The sequence below is a fragment of the Pristis pectinata genome, chromosome 1 (genome assembly GCF_009764475.1).
Source record: "Pristis pectinata isolate sPriPec2 chromosome 1, sPriPec2.1.pri, whole genome shotgun sequence".
In the NCBI taxonomy this organism is placed as follows: domain Eukaryota; kingdom Metazoa; phylum Chordata; class Chondrichthyes; order Rhinopristiformes; family Pristidae; genus Pristis; species Pristis pectinata.
The window spans coordinates 146,137,993-146,157,804 of record NC_067405.1 but is presented as its reverse complement, the minus strand read 5'-3'; the positions used below and the strand labels follow the sequence as shown (position 1 = coordinate 146,157,804).

At 47.4% G+C, this 19,812-nt stretch overlaps 1 protein-coding gene across 1 annotated transcript in view; it reads left to right on the top strand.

Moving 5' to 3' along the window:
• The first annotated feature begins 259 nt into the window (after positions 1 to 259).
• Positions 260 to 19,812, top strand: part of LOC127579284 (probable G-protein coupled receptor 132) — a 40,921-nt gene continuing 21,368 nt past the window's right edge. The window contains exon 1 of the mRNA XM_052032178.1: positions 260 to 383. The gene's annotated coding sequence lies outside the window, so the exon portion shown is untranslated. The remainder of the gene's footprint in view (positions 384 to 19,812) is intronic.

The window sequence follows — 19,812 nt, the reverse complement described above, 5'->3', positions numbered from 1 at the left end:
CTCCGCCGCTCCAGAGAAAACAACCCAAGTTTGTGCAACCTCTTCTTATAGCTCATACCCTCTAATCCAGGCAGCATCCTGGTGAACCTCTTCTGCGCCCTCTCCGAAGCCTCCACATCCTTCCTGTAATGAGGGCGACCAGAATTGCATGCAATACTCCAGATGCGGTCTAACCAGAGTTTTTATAAAGCTGTAACATAACTTCCTGACTCTTGAACTCAATGCCTCGACTTATAAAGGCAAGTGTGCCGTATGCCTTCTTTATCTGGTTGAAGCTCTGGTAGAACCAGGCAGCTCAGCAAGAAACCTCTGAGTTGGGACTTCAGTGTGACAACTGGAGATGTGATCATTCTGTGAGGAGGACATTCCCTGAAAGGCCTGAGGTAACTGCTGCGGGCTTTCCAAAAATCCAGCACCAGCACTTTTACTGAAACCTTCTTTTCATTTTACTAGTTCTCAGCTCTGTTTCGTGAACGTTGTTGGGTGATTGGGCTGTTAACTCAGCCAGGTTTCATTTTTGTTTTAAGTCATTCTCGGCTCTTGTTGCTGGCAAGGTCAGCATTTATTGCCTATCCCTCATGGCCAATGAGAAGGTGAGGGTGAGCCAACCCCTTGAACCGCCGCAGTCCTTCTGGTGAAGGTGCTCCCACTGTGCTGTGGGGGAGCGAGTTCCAGGGTTTAGATCTGGTGACAGTGATATATTTCCAAATCAGGATGGTGTACAACACAGAGAGGCATCTGCAGGCGGTGGTGTTCCCCTGCACCTGCTCTCCTTGTACTTCTTGGAGGTGGGTGGCAGGTTTGGGAGGTGCTGTCGGAGTAGCCTGGGTGAGTAACTACAGTGTGTTTTGTGGACTCTGCACACTGTGGTCATTGTCCTTCATGGGTGGAATTAGTGCTTTGGTTGTTGGATGGGGTGTCAATTCAGCGGGCTGCTTTGTCCTGGATAGTGTTCAACTTTGATACGATAAGATAAGATTTCTTTATTAGTCACATGTACATCGAAACACACAGTGAAACGCATCTTTCTGTTTAGTGTTCTTGGGGCAGCCCGCAAGTGTCGCCACGCTTCCGGCGCCAACATAGCATGCCCACAACTTCCTAACCCCTACGTCTTTGGAATGTGGGAGGAAACCGGAGCACCCGGAGGAAACCCACGCAGACGCGGCAAGAACGTACAAACTCCCTACAGACGGCGGCCGGAATTGAACCCGGGTCGCTGGCGCTGTGCAGCGTTACGCTAATCGCTACACTACCGTGTCGTTGAGTGTTGTTGAAGCTGCACTCACCCAGGCAAGTGGAGAGTGTTCACCACACTCCTGACTTGTGCCTTGTAGATGGGGGAAAGTCCTTGGGGTATCAGGAGATGAGTCACTCCCCACAGGGCAATCAACCTCTGACCTGCTCTTCTAAACATAATGTTTCTGTGGCTGGTTCAGCTGAGATTCTGGCCAATGGTGACCCTCAGGATGTTGATAGTGAGGGTCCTAATGTAGAAGACATTAGGGGTGACCTTATAGTATAAAATCGTGAGGGGCATCGATAAGGTGAATGCACACAGTCTTTCTTTCTGAGGAATGGAATAAAAACCTAGAGGACATAATTTTAAAGTGAGAGGGGAAAGATTTAAAAGGGACCCGAGGGGCAACTTTTTATCGCAGAGGGTGGTGAGTGTGTGGAACGAGCTGCCAGAGGAAGTGGTTGAGGCAGGTACAATAACAACCTTTCAAAGACAGGTACCCGGAAAGGAAAGGTTTACGGAGACATGGGACAGCGGCCTTAACGTGGGCCACTGGGACTAGCTTAGGTGGGCATTTTGGTTGGCATGGACGAGTTGGGCCGAAGGGCCTGTTTTCATGCTGTATGACTCTGTGGCTCGATGAATGTCAACGGTTGGTGGTTAAACACACACAAAGTGCTGGAGGAACTCAGCAGGTCAGGCAGCATCTATGGAGGGAATTAAACAGTTATCCCCTGGACTCAGGCAGGCACAGTAGTGCAGTGGTTAGCGTAACGTTATTACAGCGCCAGCGACCCGGGTTCAATTCCGGCTGCTGTCTGTAAGGAGTTTGTACGTTCTCCCCGTGTCTGCGTGGGTTTCCTCCGGGTGCTCCAGTCTCCTCCCACATTCCAAAGACGTACGGGTTAGGAAGTTGTGGACATGCTATGTTGGCGCCAGAAGCGTGGCGACACTTGCAGGCTGCTCCCAGAACACTCTACGCAAAAGATGCATTTCACTGTGTGTTTCGATGTACATGTGACTAATAAGGAGATCTTATCACCTCTCCCCTGCCAGCCTGTGCTCCTCCCCTTCCCCCGACCACCTTATTCTGCCTTCTGCCCTCTTCCTTTCCAGTCCTGATGAAAGGTCTCGACCCAAAACGTCGACTGTTTATTTCCCTCCATGGATGCTGCCTGACCTGCTGAGTTCCTCCAGCACTTTGTGTGTGTTGCTCCATAAGAATTAGAAGCAGGAATAGGCCATTCAGCCCCTCGAATCCTGCCTCAGCATTCTATAGGGTCATGGCTGATCCAACTCTCCTACCCTTTTCCCATTACCCTTGATACCCTTTCTGATTAGAAACCTATCACAGCCTTATATAGAAGAGCTCTGCTCCCACTGCTCTCTGTGGCAAGGACTTCCAAAGACTCTGAGTCCCCTGAAAGAAGAAATTCTTCCTCATCTCAGTCTAAAACAGGTGCCCTTTATTCTAAGACCATGCCCTGTGGTTCTGCACTCCCCCGAGGGGAAACATCTCAGCATTTACCCTGTCTAGCTCTTATTTAAAAAATATAAAGTCATTCAAGGGATGTGGACTTCACAGGCTGAGCCAGCATAAGCTGCCCATCCTTAGTTGCCCCTGAGAAGGTGGTGGTGAGCTGCCTTCTCAAACCACTGCAGTCCCTGAGGTGGGGGTACACCCACAGTGCTGTTAGGGAGGGAGCTCCAGGACTTTGACCCAGCGACGGTGAAGGAACGGCAATATATTTCCAAGTCAGGATGGGGTGTGGCTCGGAGGGCAACTCCCAGGGGGTGGTGTTCCCCGTGCTTTTGCTGACCTTGAACTTCTAGCTGGTAGAGGCTGTGGGTTTGGAGGCTGCTGTCTGAGGAGGTGCTTCCAAAGAGTCATATTTTTTGATCCATTAATCTCAGTCATTTGGAGTGAATGGAATTGGCTGCAGACTGCGGTCTGTGACGGTGGGATCTCAGGAGGGAACCCAGATGGACCTTGTGACTGAACAGGGTTGCAAGTGCTTCAGGTCTTGTCTCTGGGACTCCCGGGCTGGGCTCTGCCATCACTGGAGGTGAGGCTGTTCTTGGATCCTCCTCCTCTTCCCATGGAACGTGGGAGGCTGGAGAGCAGCTTATAAAATGATGAGAATTGGTATTGGTTTATTATTGTCACACGTACTGAGGTACAGTGAAAAACTTGTCTTGCATACCGTCCATACAGATCAATTCATTACACAGTGCATCGAGGTAGTGCAGGGTAAAAGCAATAACAGAATGCAGAATAAAGTGTTACAGTTACAGAGTTGCAGTGCAGGCAGACAATAAGGTGCAAGGTCATAACAAGGTAGATTGTTAGGTCAGGAGTCCATCTTATCGTACTAGGGAACCGTTCAATAGTCTTAGTGGGATAGAAGCTGTCCTTGAGCCTGGTGGTGTGTGAAACGTAGATAGGGTAGAAAGTTTTCCCAGGGTAGAAATGTCAAATACTAGAAGACATGCATTTAAAATGAGAAGGGGGAAAGTTCAAAGGAGATGTGGGGGGTAAGCTTTTTTTGCACAGAGAGTGGTGGGTGCCTGGAATGTGCTGCCAGGGGTGGCGGTGGAAGTGGTGGTGTTTAAGATGCATTTAGACAGACAAATGAACAGGCCGGAGATGGAGGGATGTGGATCATTTGTAGGCAGATGGGTTTAGCTTAATTTGGCATCATGGTCAGCACAGACATGGTGGGCTGAAGGGCCTGTTCCTGTGCTGTGCTGTGTTTTACACTCTGCATTCCGTGTTCTATGAGCTGCTGAGTCTTCCCTTGGACCTGAAACATCAGCGAAGTTTTCTTGGAAAGTCAAACACGTGGAATGGAGATCTGCAGACGTTGTGGTGACTGGGAGACCAGTCATAACACAAAACAGTACTGACCGCACGTCATATGTTTGCGTGCAAGTGAGTGTGTGTGAGTGAAAAAGAGAGAGAGCATTTACTGATTACCATCAACATCTCTGATGGTGTCTTTGTTCTATGCGCTGTCTTGTTTTTGCTCAGTTCTTTTTCTCTCTCTCTTCACTGTTTTATATAATTGATGTATAATTTATATTTTGAGTTATGTGCCTGTGATGCTGCTGCAAGCAAGTACCTGTACCTCACCGTACGTGTGCACATGACAATAAACTCGACTAAAGTCGATTAAAGAGCAACATTTAAAGTGCTGTGGAGATCACTCTGACTCATCTGTCAGTACAACCCCTTTGTATCTGCTTAGGTCCATTGTATGTTGGATCCTCTCCCCCACCTACCTCATCCTCCAGCACTTCATAGTCTATCTCAGTTAACAAAAGAATCGAACCCTGACATCAGGAGTCAGGTGAATGCTGGACCTATTATTAAAGACGTGAGAACAGGTCACTAACAGGCATTGGTGCCTGTTAGTGAGCAGTAACTTTGACCTTTATTGCAAGATGGTTTGCATGGAGATGTCTTGCTCCAGTTATATCGAGCCCTGGTGAGACTGCACCTGGACAACTGAGTACAGGTCTGGTCTCTCTACCTGAGGAAGGAGATACTTGTGATGAAGAGGGTGCCTTAAAGGTCACACCCTGAGATGGAGGGTTTGCCAGGTATCTCATGACGCAGATAGGGCCTTCATCCTCTTGAACGTAGAAAAGTGAGTGGTGATTTCATTAAGCTTAGAGGTCATAGAGTAATATAGCACGGAAGCAGGTCCTTCTGCCCAACTCATCCATGCTGACCAAGGTGTCTTCCTGAGCTGGTCCCATTTGCCTGCATTTAGCCCATATCCCTCTAAACCTTTCCTATTCATGTATGTATCTAAATGTCTTCTAATGGTACCCGCCTCTGCCACTTCCTCTGGCAGCTCGTTTCACATCCCTACCACCCTCTGGGTGAAAAAATATCCAAGTGTCTTGAAAGGGTAGATGCAGGAATGTAACACAATGTAAATTAGTTTATTATTGTCACATATACCGAGGTATAGTGAAAAACGTTGTTTTGCATGCCATCCATACAGATTATTTCATTAAAGCAGTACATTGATGTAGTACAAGGGAAAACAGTAACAGAATGCAGAATAAAGTGTTACAGCTACAGAGAAAGTGCAGGGTAGGCGGACAATAAGGTGCAAGGTCACAACGAGGTAGATTGTGAGGTCAAGGGTCCATCTTATCATCCTAGGGAACCGTTCAATAGTCTTATAACAGTGGAATAGAAGCTGTCCTTGAGCCTGGTGGTACGTGCTTTCAGGCTTTTGTACCTTCTGCCCGATAGGAGGGGGGAGAAAGAACGTCTGGGGTGGGAGGGGTCTTTGATTATGCTGGTTGCTTCACCAAGGCAGCGGGAAGTGTAGACAGAGTCCATGGAGGGGAGGCTGGTTTCCATGATGTGCTGAGCTGAGTTCAAAACTCTCTGCTTGCAGTTGCCATACCAAGCCATTATGCATTTGAATAGGATGCTTTCTATGGTGTATCAATAAAAATTGGTGAGTGTCAAAGGGGACATGCCAAATTTCTTTAGCCTGCTGAGGAAGTAGAGGCGTTGGTGAGCTTTCTTGGCCGTGGTGTCTATGTGGTTGGACCAGGACAGGCCGTTGGTAATGTTCTAGGAACCTGAAGCTCTCAACCTTCTCGACGTCAGCACCATTGATGTAGACAGGTGCATGTACACCACCCCCTTTCCTGAAGTCAATGACCAGCTCTTTTGTTTTGCTGACATTGAGGGATCACAGGCATATCCCTCCCCACCATCGGGAGTACCTACTGGAGATTCTGCCTCAAGAAGGCAACATTCATCATCACGGATCCCCACCATCCGGGCCGTGCCGTCTTCTCACAGCTCCCATCGAGCAGGAGGTACAGAAGCCTGAAGTCCCACACCACCAGGTTCAGGAACAGCTACTTCCCTTCAACCATTCAGTTCTTGAACCAACCTGCACAACCCTAATCACTACAGTTTAGCAACACTATGAACACTTTGATCACTTTGCACTAAAATGGAATTTGTTTTTTTTGTTCTAATTGTGTTCTTGAAAAAAATTGTGTACAATTTATGCTTACTTTATGTTTTTCTTGTGAGTACTGCTTATCTGATGCTCTGTGCCTGTGATGCTGCTGCAAGCAAGCTTTTCATTGCACCCATGCACACATGGACTTGTGCAGAGGACAATAGACTCAGCATTGACTTGACGACAGGTTTTTTTGATATTAAGGGAATCAAGGTATAAAGAATTAGGGCAGGATAGTGGTGCTGAGGAGAAAGATCTTTCCACTGTCTACTTAGCCTTTTGTGACATCTCACCTCTCAACAGCTGGATGTTGTTCGGTGCTACATTGCAGAGGCCCATCTGGTTTCTGGGGTCAGTTCTGTTGAGTGATGGACAGATAGACTACGTGGCTCACTGTTGCTTCACATTTCTTATGTTCTCATGGTCTTTTGATAAGAGGTTGCTTGAATTAGAAGAGAAATGTAACCGATGGATATTGCCCGTCAGATCAGTGTGCAATGGCAACCACAGTGGTAGTACCTGCGAGTCACAGTCCCATGTCCACAGCCGCAGGAGGAAATGCTGCCTTACGCAGTCGAAGAGCTGCAGCACTCTCCGCTTGTTGACCGAAAAACGCCAGCAGTTGTTAACCACTGAGCAACCGCGCCTAGCTCTGCTGCTGGGGTGTGCAGAGCACCTTTGGGTTTGGTTTCCACCCTGGCCTGCAGCATCAGCGCTTCTCATAGCTGCTCAGCCTTCACATGAGGCCTATCCCTGAGCTGGTTGCAGAACACACTTCACTGAGTCCCCAGTTGGAGGGCTGGAGGGTTCCAAATTTCCCAGGGCAACCAGATACACAGTTTGGACAGGACTGAGTTTCAGAGGTCACACAGAGCAGGGACAGGCCCTTCGTCCCAACTTGTCCATGCTGACCTTATTGCCCATCTAGACTACTCCCATTTGCCTGCGTTGGGTCCATATCCTTGCTTATTTAAGTGTCTGTCTCAATGTAAAAGATTGCCAAATGATACAGTGGGATATAGATCAGTTGCAGATATGGACGGAGAAATGGCAGATGGAGTTTAATCCGGGCGAGTGTGAGGTGTTGCACTTTGGGAGGTCAAATGTAAGGGGACAGTACACGATTAATGACAGGACCCCTAACAGTGTTGACGTACAGAAGAATCTTGGGGTCCAAGCCTATAGCTCACACAAGTGGCCACACAAGTCGATAGGGCGGTAAAGAACGCGTACAGCACACTTGACTATCAGCCGAGGCATTGAGTTCAAGAGTCAGGAAGGTATGTTGCAGCTTTATAAAACTCTGGTTAGGCCGCATCTGGAGTATTGCATTCAGTTCTGGTCACCCCCTTACAGGAAGGATGTGGGGGCTTTGGAGAGGGTGCAGAAGAGGTTCACCAGGATGCTGCCTGGATTAGAGGGTATGAGCTATAAGGAGAGGTTGGACAGACTTGGGTTGTTTTCTCTGGAGCGGCAGAGGCTGAGGGGAGACCTGATGGAAGTTTATAAGATTATGAGAAGCATAGATAGAGTAGACAGCCAGTATCTTTTTCTGAGGGTGGAAATGTCAAATACTAGAGGGCACGCATTTAAGGTGAGAGGGGAAAGTTTAAAGGAGATGTGCAGGTCAGGTTTTTTTACACAGAGAGTGGTGGGTGCCTGGAATGTGCTGCCAGGAGTGGTGGTGGAGGCAGATACGATAGAGGGGTTTAAGAGGCTCTTAGATAGGCACATGAATTTGCAAAGAATGGAGGGATACGGGCCATGTGCGGCCAGTAGAGATCAGGTGTCATTAGCTTAATTAGTTCAGCACAACATTGTGGGCTGAAGGGCCTGCTCCTGTGCTGTACTGTTCTGTGTTCTATGTTCAATGTTCGATGTTCCAGTCGCAAAAATTGTATCCAATTCTGCCACCTCCTCAGGTAGACAACAACCACTCTCTGTATAAAAAATAAATACCCCTCCAATCCCCCTTAAAATTCCTTCCTCTCACCTTAAACCTATACCCTCTTGTTTTTGATACTCCTACTGGAGAAAGAGCTGGGTAGTGAGGCAGGATGAGTCCCTCAAAGGACCAGGATAGCCACAATGGGCCAAATGGCCTCTTTCTGCTCTGTGGGAGCCTCGAAGTGCATCTTAAACCCACAACTTTCTGACTGAGTCATAGCTGGTGCTTGTGGTGGTTTAGACATACCCTCAGGGAATTGGATGAAGGTGGGTTATTGGTGTTTGCGGAGAAGTGGACAACCACTAAATTAAGAAGTATAGCATTTCCCCACAGCCGTGACTCAACTTGAAAGCCCCAGACCCCAATGGACCAGCTGGTCTTCTGTTCCGCTACGAATACTGAAGCTTGTCCAAAGTTTGGCTGCCTCTGTCCTGTGGAATGATTGCCGATAATCTCGGATGTATGGATGATACCATCGCAGGATAGTCATCAAGGTCTCTCTTAAAGTCAAAGTCAAGTTTATTGTCAGATGCACAAGTCAGATGCACAGATGCAATGAAGAACTTACCTGCAACAGCATCACAGGCACAGAGCATCAGCTAAGCAGTATTCGCAAGAAAAACATAAATTAAATATAAATTATACACAATTTTTACAAGAAAGAACACAACTTAAACAAAAAAAAACAAAGTCCTCTGCAGTGCAAAGTGGTCATAGTGTTGCTGTACTGAGGCAGTGATTAGGGTTGTGCTGGTTGGTTCAGGAACTGAATGGTTGAAGGGAAGTAGCTGTTCTTGAACCTGGTGGTGTGGGACTTCAGGCTTCTGTACCTCCTTAAACGTCTCTCTACTGTTAGCCTGGCCACTCTCGGAGGTAGTGGGGCTCACATTCTCTCCTATCTCTGGAGAGGGTGCAGAGGAGATTCACCAGGATGTTGCCTGGGATGGAGCAGTTTGTTAATGAGAAGACAAATCTGTTTTCCCTGGAGTGGAAAGAAATTAAGAGGGAACATAATTGAGGTATATCAGTCTGAGGGGTATAGATGGACTGTATGAAACATTTCCCCATATATATCAGTTGCAGATATGGGCGGCAAAATGGCAGATGGATTTCAACCCAGCCAAATGTGAAGTGTTGCACCTTGGGGGAATCAAATGTAGAGACAGTACACTGTTAATGGCAAAGCCCTTAACAGTGTTGATGAGTAGAGGGATCTTAGGGTCCAAGTTCATAGCTCCCTGAAAGTGGCTGCGCAGGTTGATAGGGCGGTAAAGAAGGAATATGGCTTGTTTGCATTCATTAATTGAGGCACTGAGTTCAAGAGTCAGGAGGTTATGCTGCATCTTTGTAAAACCTCAGTTAGGCCGCATCTGGATTATTGCATTCAGTTCTGGTTGCCCCCATTATAGGAAGGATGTGAAGGCTTTGGAGAGGGTGCAGAAGAGGTTCACCAGGATGCTGCCTGGATTAGAGGGCATGAGCTACAAGGAGAGGTTGGACAGACTTGGGTTGTTTTCTCTAGAGCGGCAGAGGCTGAGTGAGACCTGATGGATGTTTATAAGATTATGAGAGGCACAGATAGAGTAGACAGCCAGTATCTTTTCCCCAGGGTTGAAATGTCTAATACTAGAGGGCATGGATTTAAGGTGAGAGGGGGAAAGTTCAAAGGAGATGTGCAGGGTAAGTTTTTTACACAGAGGGTGGTGGGTGCCTGCAGTGCACTGCCAGGGGTGGTGGTGGACACAAATAGGATAGAGGTATTCAAGAAGCTCTTAGACAGGCACATGAATGTGAGGGCGATGGTAGGATATGGACATTGTGCAGGCAGAAGGGATTAGTTTAGTTGGGCATTTTATTACTAATGTAATTGGTTCAGCACAACATTGTGGGCCGAAGGGCCTGTTCCTGTGTTGTACTGTTCTTTGTTCTTTATCAAAGGTATATAAAAGAAAGGTTGTATATTTAGGGTAAGGAATGAGCAATGTCGAGGGGATCTGAGGGGGACCTTTCTCACCCAGAGAGCGGTGAGTACCTGGAACACCACTGCCTGAGAGATTGGTGGAAGCAGAGTCACAGACAACATTGAAGAAGTGTCTAGACCAGCAATGGAATTGCCCAGGTATAGAGGGCTACAGGCCAAGTGTTGGAAGATGGGATTAAATGGGTGCCCACTGGACGTGTTGGGTCAAATAGACTGTTTCATGCTGTACAACTCTATATCTCTGGGATAAGCAGTTGGTAAATTGGTTTATTATTGTCACATGTACTGAGGTACAGTGAGAAACTTGTATTGCATACTGTTTTTACAGATCAATTCATTACACAATGCAATGAGGTAGTACAGGGTAAAAACAATAACAGAATGAGAATAAAGTGTTACAGTTACAGAGAATGGTCAAACTTTCACCTGATCTCTTTTGTACCTCAGTAGCCCTCTTGTTCCAGAGTCAGTTTTGTGGGTGAGAGATTTACATAGACATCCAGCCAGGGTTGAAGTGCAACCTATGACGTGGTAGGTAAAACATGTCCCACCGTTTCTCTCACGCGGTCTGTGCCAGGACACTGCTTCAGGGGAGAAAACGGGTGGCCGCCCAGATGTCTTGGTCTCTCAACCTCCATGCACTGAAGCACGTAACCTGGTCATTATTCGTTTTTTTGTTTGCTGTAGGCAATTTGGCTGTTACATTTCATGGAGTCATAGAGAGATACAACACAGAAACAGGCCCTTCAGCCCAACTGGTCCATGCCGACCAAGATTCCCATCTAAGCCAGTCCCATTTGCCCACATTTGGCCCGTATCCCTCTAAACCTCTCCTATCCATGTACCCGTCCAAGTGCCTTTTAAATGTTGTTATTGTACCAGCCTCAACCACTTCCTCTGGCAGCTTGTTCCATATACGGACCACCCTCTGGGTGAAAAAGTTGCCCCTCAGGTTCCTATTAAATCTCTCCCCTCTCACCTTAATGCCATGCCCTCTAGTTATTGTTCCCCAACCCTGGGAAAAAGACTGTGCACCTTCACCCTATCTATGCCCTTCATGATTTTATACACCTCAATATGATCACCACTCACTCTCATTCTCCTACACTCCAGTGAATAAAGTCCCAACCTGCCCAACCTGTCCCTATAGCTCAGTTCCTGGAGTCTCGGCAACATCCTCGTTAAAAGGGTTAGGAGGGGGGGAGAAGAGGAGGAGGGGTGGCGATACTGGTCAGGGACACTGTTACAGCGGCAGAAAGGGTGGATAATGTAGAAGGATCCCCTCTAGAGTCAATATGGGTGGAAGTTAGGAACAAGAAAGGAGCAGTTACTCTACTGGGAGTATTCTATAGGCCCCCTGGTAGCAGTAGGGATACTGAGGAGCAGACTGGGAGGCAGATTTTGGAAAGATGCAAAAATAACAGGGTTATTATAGTGGGAGACTTCAACTTCCCAAATATTGATTGGCACCTGCTCAGTGCCAAAGGTTTAGACGGGGTGGAGTTTGTTAAATGTGTCCAGGATGGATTCCTGTCACAGTATATTGACAGGCCAACCAGAGGAAATGTCATATTAGATCTAGTTTTAGGTAATGAACCGGGGCAGGTGACAGATCTATCGGTGGGTGAGCATTTGGGGGACAGTGACCACTGCTCCATAACCTTTAGAATTGTCATGGACAGGGATAGGAGCAAAGAGGACGGGAAGATATTTAATTGAGGAAAGGCGAATTATGAGGCTATAAGGCGAGAACTTGCGAGAGTAAATTGGGATGACATTTTTGAAGGGAAATGTACTATAGAGATGTGGTCGACGTTCAGGGATCTCTTGCAGGATGTTAGGGATAAATTTGTCCCGGTGAGGCAGAGAAGGAATGGCAGGGTGAAGGAACCGTGGGTGACGAGAGAGGTGGAACAACTAGTTAGGAAGAAGAAGGCAGCAGCATACATAAGGTGTGAGCAGCAAGGATCAGACAGGGCTCATGAGGAATATAGAGTAGCAAGGAGGGAACTTAAGAAGGGCTGAGGAGAGCGAGAAGGGGACATGAAAAGGCTTTGGTGAGTAGGGTTAAGGAGAATCCCAAGGCTTTTTACTCATACGTGAAGAGCAGAAGGATGGCTAGAGTAAAGGTAGGTCTGATTAAAGACAAAGGTGGGAGGATGTGCCTGGAAGCTGTGGAAGTGGGTGAGGTTCTCAATGAATACTTCTCTTCAGTATTCACCAAGGAGAGGGGTCTTGATGATGCTGAGGACAGTGTTGGTGAGGGTAATGTTCTAGAGTATGTAGATATCAAGAGAGAGGATGTGTTGGAGCTGTTAGAAAATATTAGGACAGATAAGTCCCCAGGGCCTGACGGAATATTCCCCAGGCTACTTCGTGAGGTGAGGGAGGAGACTGTTGAACCGTTGGCTAGGATCTTTGAGTCCTCGTTGTCCAGGGGGATGGTACCGGAGGATTGGAGGGTGGCGAATGTTGTCCCCTTATTCAAAAAAGGTAGTAGGGATAGTCCAGGGAATTACAGACCAATGAGCCTTACGTCTGTGGTGGGTAAGCTGTTAGAAAGGATTCTAAGAGATAGGATCTATGAGCATTTAGAGAATCATGGACTGATTAGGGACAGCCAGCATGGCTTTGTGAAGGGAAGATCTTGCCTCACAAGCCTGATAGGGTTCTTTGAGGAGGTGACCAGGAAGATTGATGAGGGTAGTGCAGTGGATGTGGTCTACATGGATTTTAGTACGGCGTTTGACAAGGTTCCACATGGTAGGCTTCTTCAGAAGGTCAAAGGCCAAGGGATCCAGGGAGGCTTGGCTGTGTGGATTCAGAATTGGCTTGCCTGTAGAAAGCAGAGGGTTGTGGTGGAGGGAGTGCATTCAGATTGGAGGGCTGTGACTAGCGGTGTCCCACAGGGATTGGTTCTGGGCCCTCTACTTTTTGTGATATTTATAGATGACTTAGATGAGGGGGTGGAAGGCTGGGTTAGCAAGTTTGCAGATGACACAAAGGTCGGTGGTGTTGTGGATAGTGTGGAGGGCTGTCGAAGCTTGCAGAGGGATATTGATAGGATGCAGAGCTGGGCTGACAAGTGGCAGATGGAGTTCAATCCAGAGAAGTGTGAGGTGGTACACTTTGGAAGGACAAACTCCAAGGCGGAGTACAAGGTAAATGGTAGGATTCTGGGCAGTGTAGAGGAGCAGAGGGATCTGGGGGTTCATATCCACAGATCACTGAAAGTTGCCTCACAAGTGGATAGGGTAGTTAAGAAAGCTTATGGGATATTAGCTTTCATAAATCGTGGGATCGAGTTTAAGAGCCGCGAAGTAATGATGCATCTTTACGAAACTCTGGTTAGACCACACTTGAAGTACTGTGTCCAGTTCTGGTCACCTCATTACAGGAAGGACATGGAAGAGTTGGAGAGGGTGCAGAGGAGATTTACCAGGATGCTGCCTGGATTAGAGAGAATGGATTATGAGGAGAGACTAAAGGAGCAATGGCTTTACTCTTTGGAGAGAAGGAGGAAGAGGGGAGACATGATAGAGGTGTACAAAATATTAAGAGGAACAGATAGAGTGGACAGCCAGCGCCTCTTTCCCAGGGCACCAATGCTCAATACAAGAGGGCATGGCTTTAAGGTAATGGGTGGGAAGTTCAAGGGAGATATCAGAGGGAGGTTTTTCACCCAGAGAGTGGTTGGGGCATGGAATGCGCTGCCTGGGGCGGTGGTAGAGGCTGATACGTTGGTCAAAGTTCAAGAGATTGTTAGATAAGCATATGGAGGAATTTAAGATAGAGGGATATATGGGAGGAAGGGGTTAGATAGTCTTAGGTGTGGTTTAGAGGTCGGCACAACATTGTGGGCCGAAGGGCCTGTATTGTGCTGTACTGTTCTATGGTTCTATGGTTCTTAAATCTCCTCTGCAAACCCATTTACTCCAATCCTACACTGATCCCATTCTATACCCCACCACAATCCCATCAATTCCCCATGGCTTCTACCATGTACGTACGTTCTTGGGGCAATTTACAGCGGCCAACTAACTTTAGGGAAGCAAGTCATTCTTATTTCTTTTGTGACCTCTGTGGGGTGTTAGCGACATTTCAAAGGGGTTGAAGATCAATAATTAATTGTTCGTTAAATAATAACAAGAATTAATTAATGTTCTGTATTCTATAGCAGTGGTGGCTGAGGGGAGACCTGATAGAAGTTCATAAGATTATGAGAGGTGTATATGGGGTAGAGATTCAGAATCTTTATCCCAGGGTAGAAATGTCAAATACTAGAGGGCATGCATTTAAGGTGGGAAGGGGGAAGTTTAAAGGAGATGTGCGAGGCAGGTTATTTTTACACAGAGAGTGGTGGGTGCCTTGAACTGGCTGCCAGGGGTGGTGGTGGAAGGAGATGCAAATTTAAAGCTGGTACTGGTTTATTATTGTCACGAGTACCAAGATACAGTGAAAAGCTATTGCTAGTGTGCCATCCAGGCACATCATTCCATGCATAAGCACATCGAGGTCATTAAAAGATAAGATTAAGATGAGATAACTACCATGCAGGATGTAGTGTTACAGTTACAGAGAAAGTGCAGTGCAGATAGACAAATAAAGTGCAAGGGTCACGACGAGGTGGACTGGGAGATCATCCTTAGCGTATGAGAGATCCATTCAAGATAACAACAGGGTAGAAGCTCTGGTGGTTCATGCTCTCCGGCTTTTGTATCTTCTGCCCGATGGGAGGGGGAAAAAGGGAGAATGACCAGGTGGGAGGAGTCCTTGATTATGTCGGCTGCTTTCCCGAGGCAGCAGGAAGTGTAGACAGAGTCAGTGGAGGGGAAGCTGGCAAATGGGATCAGTAGAGATAGGACACAAAACATGCTGGAGGAACTCAGCAGGTCAGGCAGCATCCATGGAGGGAAGTAAACAGTCGACGTTTCGGGCTGAGACCCTTCATCAGGACTGAAACGTCGACTATTTATTTCCCTCCATAGCTGCTGCCTGACCTGCTGAGTTCCTCCAGCACTTTGTGTGTGTTGCTCCAGATTCCAGCATCTGTAGAATCTCTTGTGTCTCGGTAGAGATCGGACCTGCTGGTCAGCATGGACACAATGGGATGAAGGGCCTGTTTCTGTGTTGATTCTGTGCTTTGACTGTGACTCTCCCCTCATCTAAGATGGTCCCTGAAGCACACCTCTGTTGTTAAGCTTTTAGTCACCTGCCTTAGGGCAGGGACGGTAATGTAGCGGTTAGTGTAGCGCTATTACAGTGCCAGTGACCCAGGTTCAATTCCGGCTGCTGTCTGTAAGGAGTTTGTACGTTCTCCCCATGTCTGCGTGGGTTTCCTCCAGGTGCTCCGGTTTCCTCCCACATTCCAAAGATGTATGGGTTAGGAAGTTGTGGGCGTGCTACGTTGGTGCCAGAAGCGTGGCGACACTTGAGGGCTGCCCCAGAACACTCTATGCAATATACATGTGACTAATAAAGATATCTTATCTTACCTTAATATGTTAAAAAAACCAGGAATGCTGTGGATACTCAGCTGGTCAGGCAGCATCTGTGGAAGGAGAAAGACTTTGAGTTGAGGTCACAGGTTGGTGAGTTTACATCACAACGGAAGGGAAGGCTGGGTCACATGAAACTGGTTTACGAGGCAAACTTTTTTACACAGAGTGGTGGGTGCCTGGAACAGGCTGCCAGAGGAGGGGGTAGAGGCAGATACAATAGTGGTGTTTAAGGGGCATTTAAACAGGCACATGAACAGGCAGGGGATGGAGGGATATGTTTTTGCACTGTCTTGATTTTACACAGTCTGTTTTTCTTTCTCTCTTCACTGTCTTGTATAGTTTGTGTATAATTCATATTCTGTTTTGCTGCCTGTGATGCTGCTGTTAGTAAGTTTTTCACTGTAGCTGTACCTTACCGTACTTGCGCACATGGCAATAAACTCGACGTGACTTGATACAGACCACGTGCAGGTGGATGGATTGAATTAGATTTGGCATCATGGTTAGCACAGACATGATGGGCCAAAGGGCCTGTTCCCATGCTGTGCTGTTTGATGTGACCCCCTGTGGCTTGATGCCGAATTGTGACTGACCGATGCACATTTGAAGCTCACTGGCTACAACAGAACTGCCTCACGAAGTCTCTTGTCGCTGAGCGGCTGCAGTGAGATACTTGGCAGATTTGGATAGATGTACCTTCACAAGTGTGGGGGCCGGGATAAAAATACACTCGCTTCCTAAGTGTTGCCTGAGAGAGGATGTAGGTGGGACTGCACATAACTCCCAGTAACAATATCAGGCAGCCCACTGCATTTCCTCCGTTGACAGTACAGTGAAAAGACAGGAGTTCCCAGGCCAGTCAATGCGTGGGGTGTGGATTGGTGCACAGGAGTTTACCTCGCTCTTGGGGACTCTGGCTGACGACCTTTTCAAGTAGGTCAGAGCTGACGTTATCTCTTTCTTAATCTTCTGCACGTGAATCTGCTGTGGCTGCCCACATTCTTCTTCCTGGCAAACGTCTGTGCCTCCTCCTATGTCCTAACTTCATGCCCTTGTGACTCACGGGCGACCTTCCCCTTCGGAGCCTCTTTCCACCTCTCCCACCCTGCATCCACTCCCGCAGACGTGCCTCCCGGACTCTCTCCAGCTTCTGTCAGTTGGCTGAGAGAGCACAGAATGAGAGTGAGTGAGGAGCATATGAGGCTCCTATCCTTCTGTAGGTCTCTCGCACCCTCCCCCGTGTCGCTCGGCTCCAAGTCACGTCGAGTTTATTGTCATGTGCACAAGTGCGGTTAGGTTCAGGGACAATGAAAAACCTGCTTGCAGCAGCATCACAGGCACATAGGTTCAGACAACACACAGAACACAAATTATACATAAAATTATGTGATAAAATGCCTGGTAAACCTCTTCTGCACCCCTCTCTAAAGCTTCCACATCTTTGCAAAATCAAGACCTTAGTTCAAACAAAACCAAAGACACAATCAGAGACAAGTCCACGGCAGTGCAAGAGGTGGTCCGTGGTGTCCCGTTGCTGAGTTGGGTTAGGGTTGTGCAGGTCGGTTCAAGACCTGGTGGTCGTAGGGATGTAGCTGTTCCTGAACCTGGTGGTGTGGGACTTCAGGAGTGTGGTACCTCCTGCCCGATGGTAGCTGCGAGAAGGTGGCATGGCCCGGATGGTGGGGATTCTTGTCGTTAGATGCTGCCTTCTTGAGGCAGCGCCTCCTGCAGATGCTGTCAGCGGTGGGGAGGGCTGTGCTGTGGCTGTGTCCACAATGCTTTGCAGCTTTGCGTTCCTGTGCATTAGAATTGCCGTACCAGGCCATGATGCAACCAGTCAGGATACTTTCAACAGTAAAGACTTCCAGCGGAAGTGATGGATGTGGGTTCAATTGTAACGTTTCAGAGAAGTTTGGATGGGTACATGAACGAGAGAGGTATGGAGGGATATGGTCTGGGTGCAGGTAGATGGGACTAGGCAGAAAACCAGGCTGGCATGGACTAGATAGACCAAAGGGCCTGGTTCTGTGCTGTAGTGCTACCATCGGGCTATAGTGCTCTATGACTCCAAAAGTTTGTTAGAGTGTTCGGTGACAAGTCGAACCTCCTTAAGCTTCTCAGGAGTTGGTGTGCCGGCATTCTTTCTTCATGTCCTCACATAGAACATAGAACATAGAGCTTAGAACATAGAACAGAGAACAGTACAGCACAGGAACTGGCCCTTCAGCCCATGGTGTCTGTGCTGAACATGATGCCAATCTAAACTAATCAAATCTTCATGAACATGATCCATACCCCTCCATTCCCTGCCCCATTCATGCTCCTGCCTAAATGCCTCTGAAACGTTGCTATTGTACCTGCTTCCGTTACTTCCCTTGGCTGCACCTTCTACCCGTCTCTCCTTTGCCCGCTCCTTCTGTGCGTCTCTCCCTATCGATTTCAGGGCATTAAGAGTCAGGAGGTCACGTTGTAACCGTACAAAACTTTTGTCAGGCCACACTTGGAGTACTGTGTGCAATTCTGGTCACCCCATTACAGGAAGGATGTGGAGTCTTTGGAGAGGGTGCAGAAGAGGTTCACCAGGATGCTGCCTGGATTAGAGGGTATGAGCTATAAGGAGAGGTTGGACAAACTTGGATTGTTTTGGTATTGGTATTGGTATTGGTTTATTATTGTCACTTGTACCGAGGTACAGTGAAAAACTTGTCTTGCAAACCGATCGTACAGGTCAATTCATTACACAGTGCAGTTACATTGAGTTAGTACAGAGTGCATTGATGTAGTACAGGTAAAAACAATAACAGTACAGGGTAAAGTGTCACAGCTATAGAGAAAGTGCAGTGCAATAAGGTGCAAGGTCACAACAAGGTAGATCGTGAGGTCAGAGTCCATCTCATCGTATAAGGGAACTGTTCTGGATTGTCAGAGGCTGAGGGGAGATGGTGGGGATCTTTGATGATGGATGTTGCCTTCGTGATGTATTGGGCAGAGCCCACTTACTTATCTGCAGTACCATTACCTCAACTTATTTATCAAGCATGCATATAAAATTATGAGAGGCACAGATAATGTAAACAGTCAGAATCTTCTTCCCAGGGTAGAAATGTCAAGAACTTGAGGACGTGCATTTAAGGTGAGAGGGGAAAGTTTAAAGGAGATGTGCGGGGCAAGTTTTTTTTACACAGAGAGCGGTGCGTGCCTGGAACGGGCTGCCAGGGGTGGAAGCAGATACAATAGTGGTGTTTGAGAGACTTTTAGACAGCACGTGAATATACAGGGAATGGAGGGGTATGGGTCATTTGCAGGCAGAAGGGATTTAGTTTAATTTGGCATCGTGTTCAGCACAGACATGGTGGGCTGAAGGGCCTGTTCCTGTGCTGTATTGTTGTTCTATGTTTCATGTCCAATTTCTGAGTCTCCCTCTGTACCTCCGCCTTGGATCCAGGAATGTACACGTCATGGGCAGATGTCCAAAGAGGATGTGTCCCCTCTCCAAAGGCGCAACAATGGTGAAGCTGAAATGTATTTCCCAGGAGAAGCTGAGGAACAGAAAGGACACAGACAGCTGACAGATATACCATATTTCAAGAACCATATACCATATTTCAGACTGAATATGGCAGCTGTTTTAGACAAATTGAAATTAATTCTTGCCCACAATGGAAAAACCCAACACAGACTGCGCTGTAGTCAGTGGTGTTGAAGAGCCAATCTGTTTGTTCATCTTACCGGGGATTGGACAACTTGTACACAAGTCAGTCAACCAACAGGAAGAACCACCTTCACCATTAGTTTTCTAAGTGCGTGCATTAAACTCTGCTTAAAATCACACCATTGCAAGTTAGAAGGTCATGTTTGCCAATAATTGGCAATTTGCAGTCAATATATAATTGCATTAATAATAATTATGGAGAAGGATAGGACTGGTCCTAGGGTTAAGATTCTAAATTGGAGGAAGGCCAATTTTGACGGCATCAGAAGCGATCTGGCAGGTGTGGATTGGGATAGGCTGTTTTCCGGCAAAGGGAAGCTTGGAAAGTGGGAGGCTTTCAAGAGTGAAATAGTGAAATTACAGAAACTGCATGCTCCTGTTAGAATAAAAAGCAAGGCTAACAGGTTTAGGGAACCTTGGTTATCGA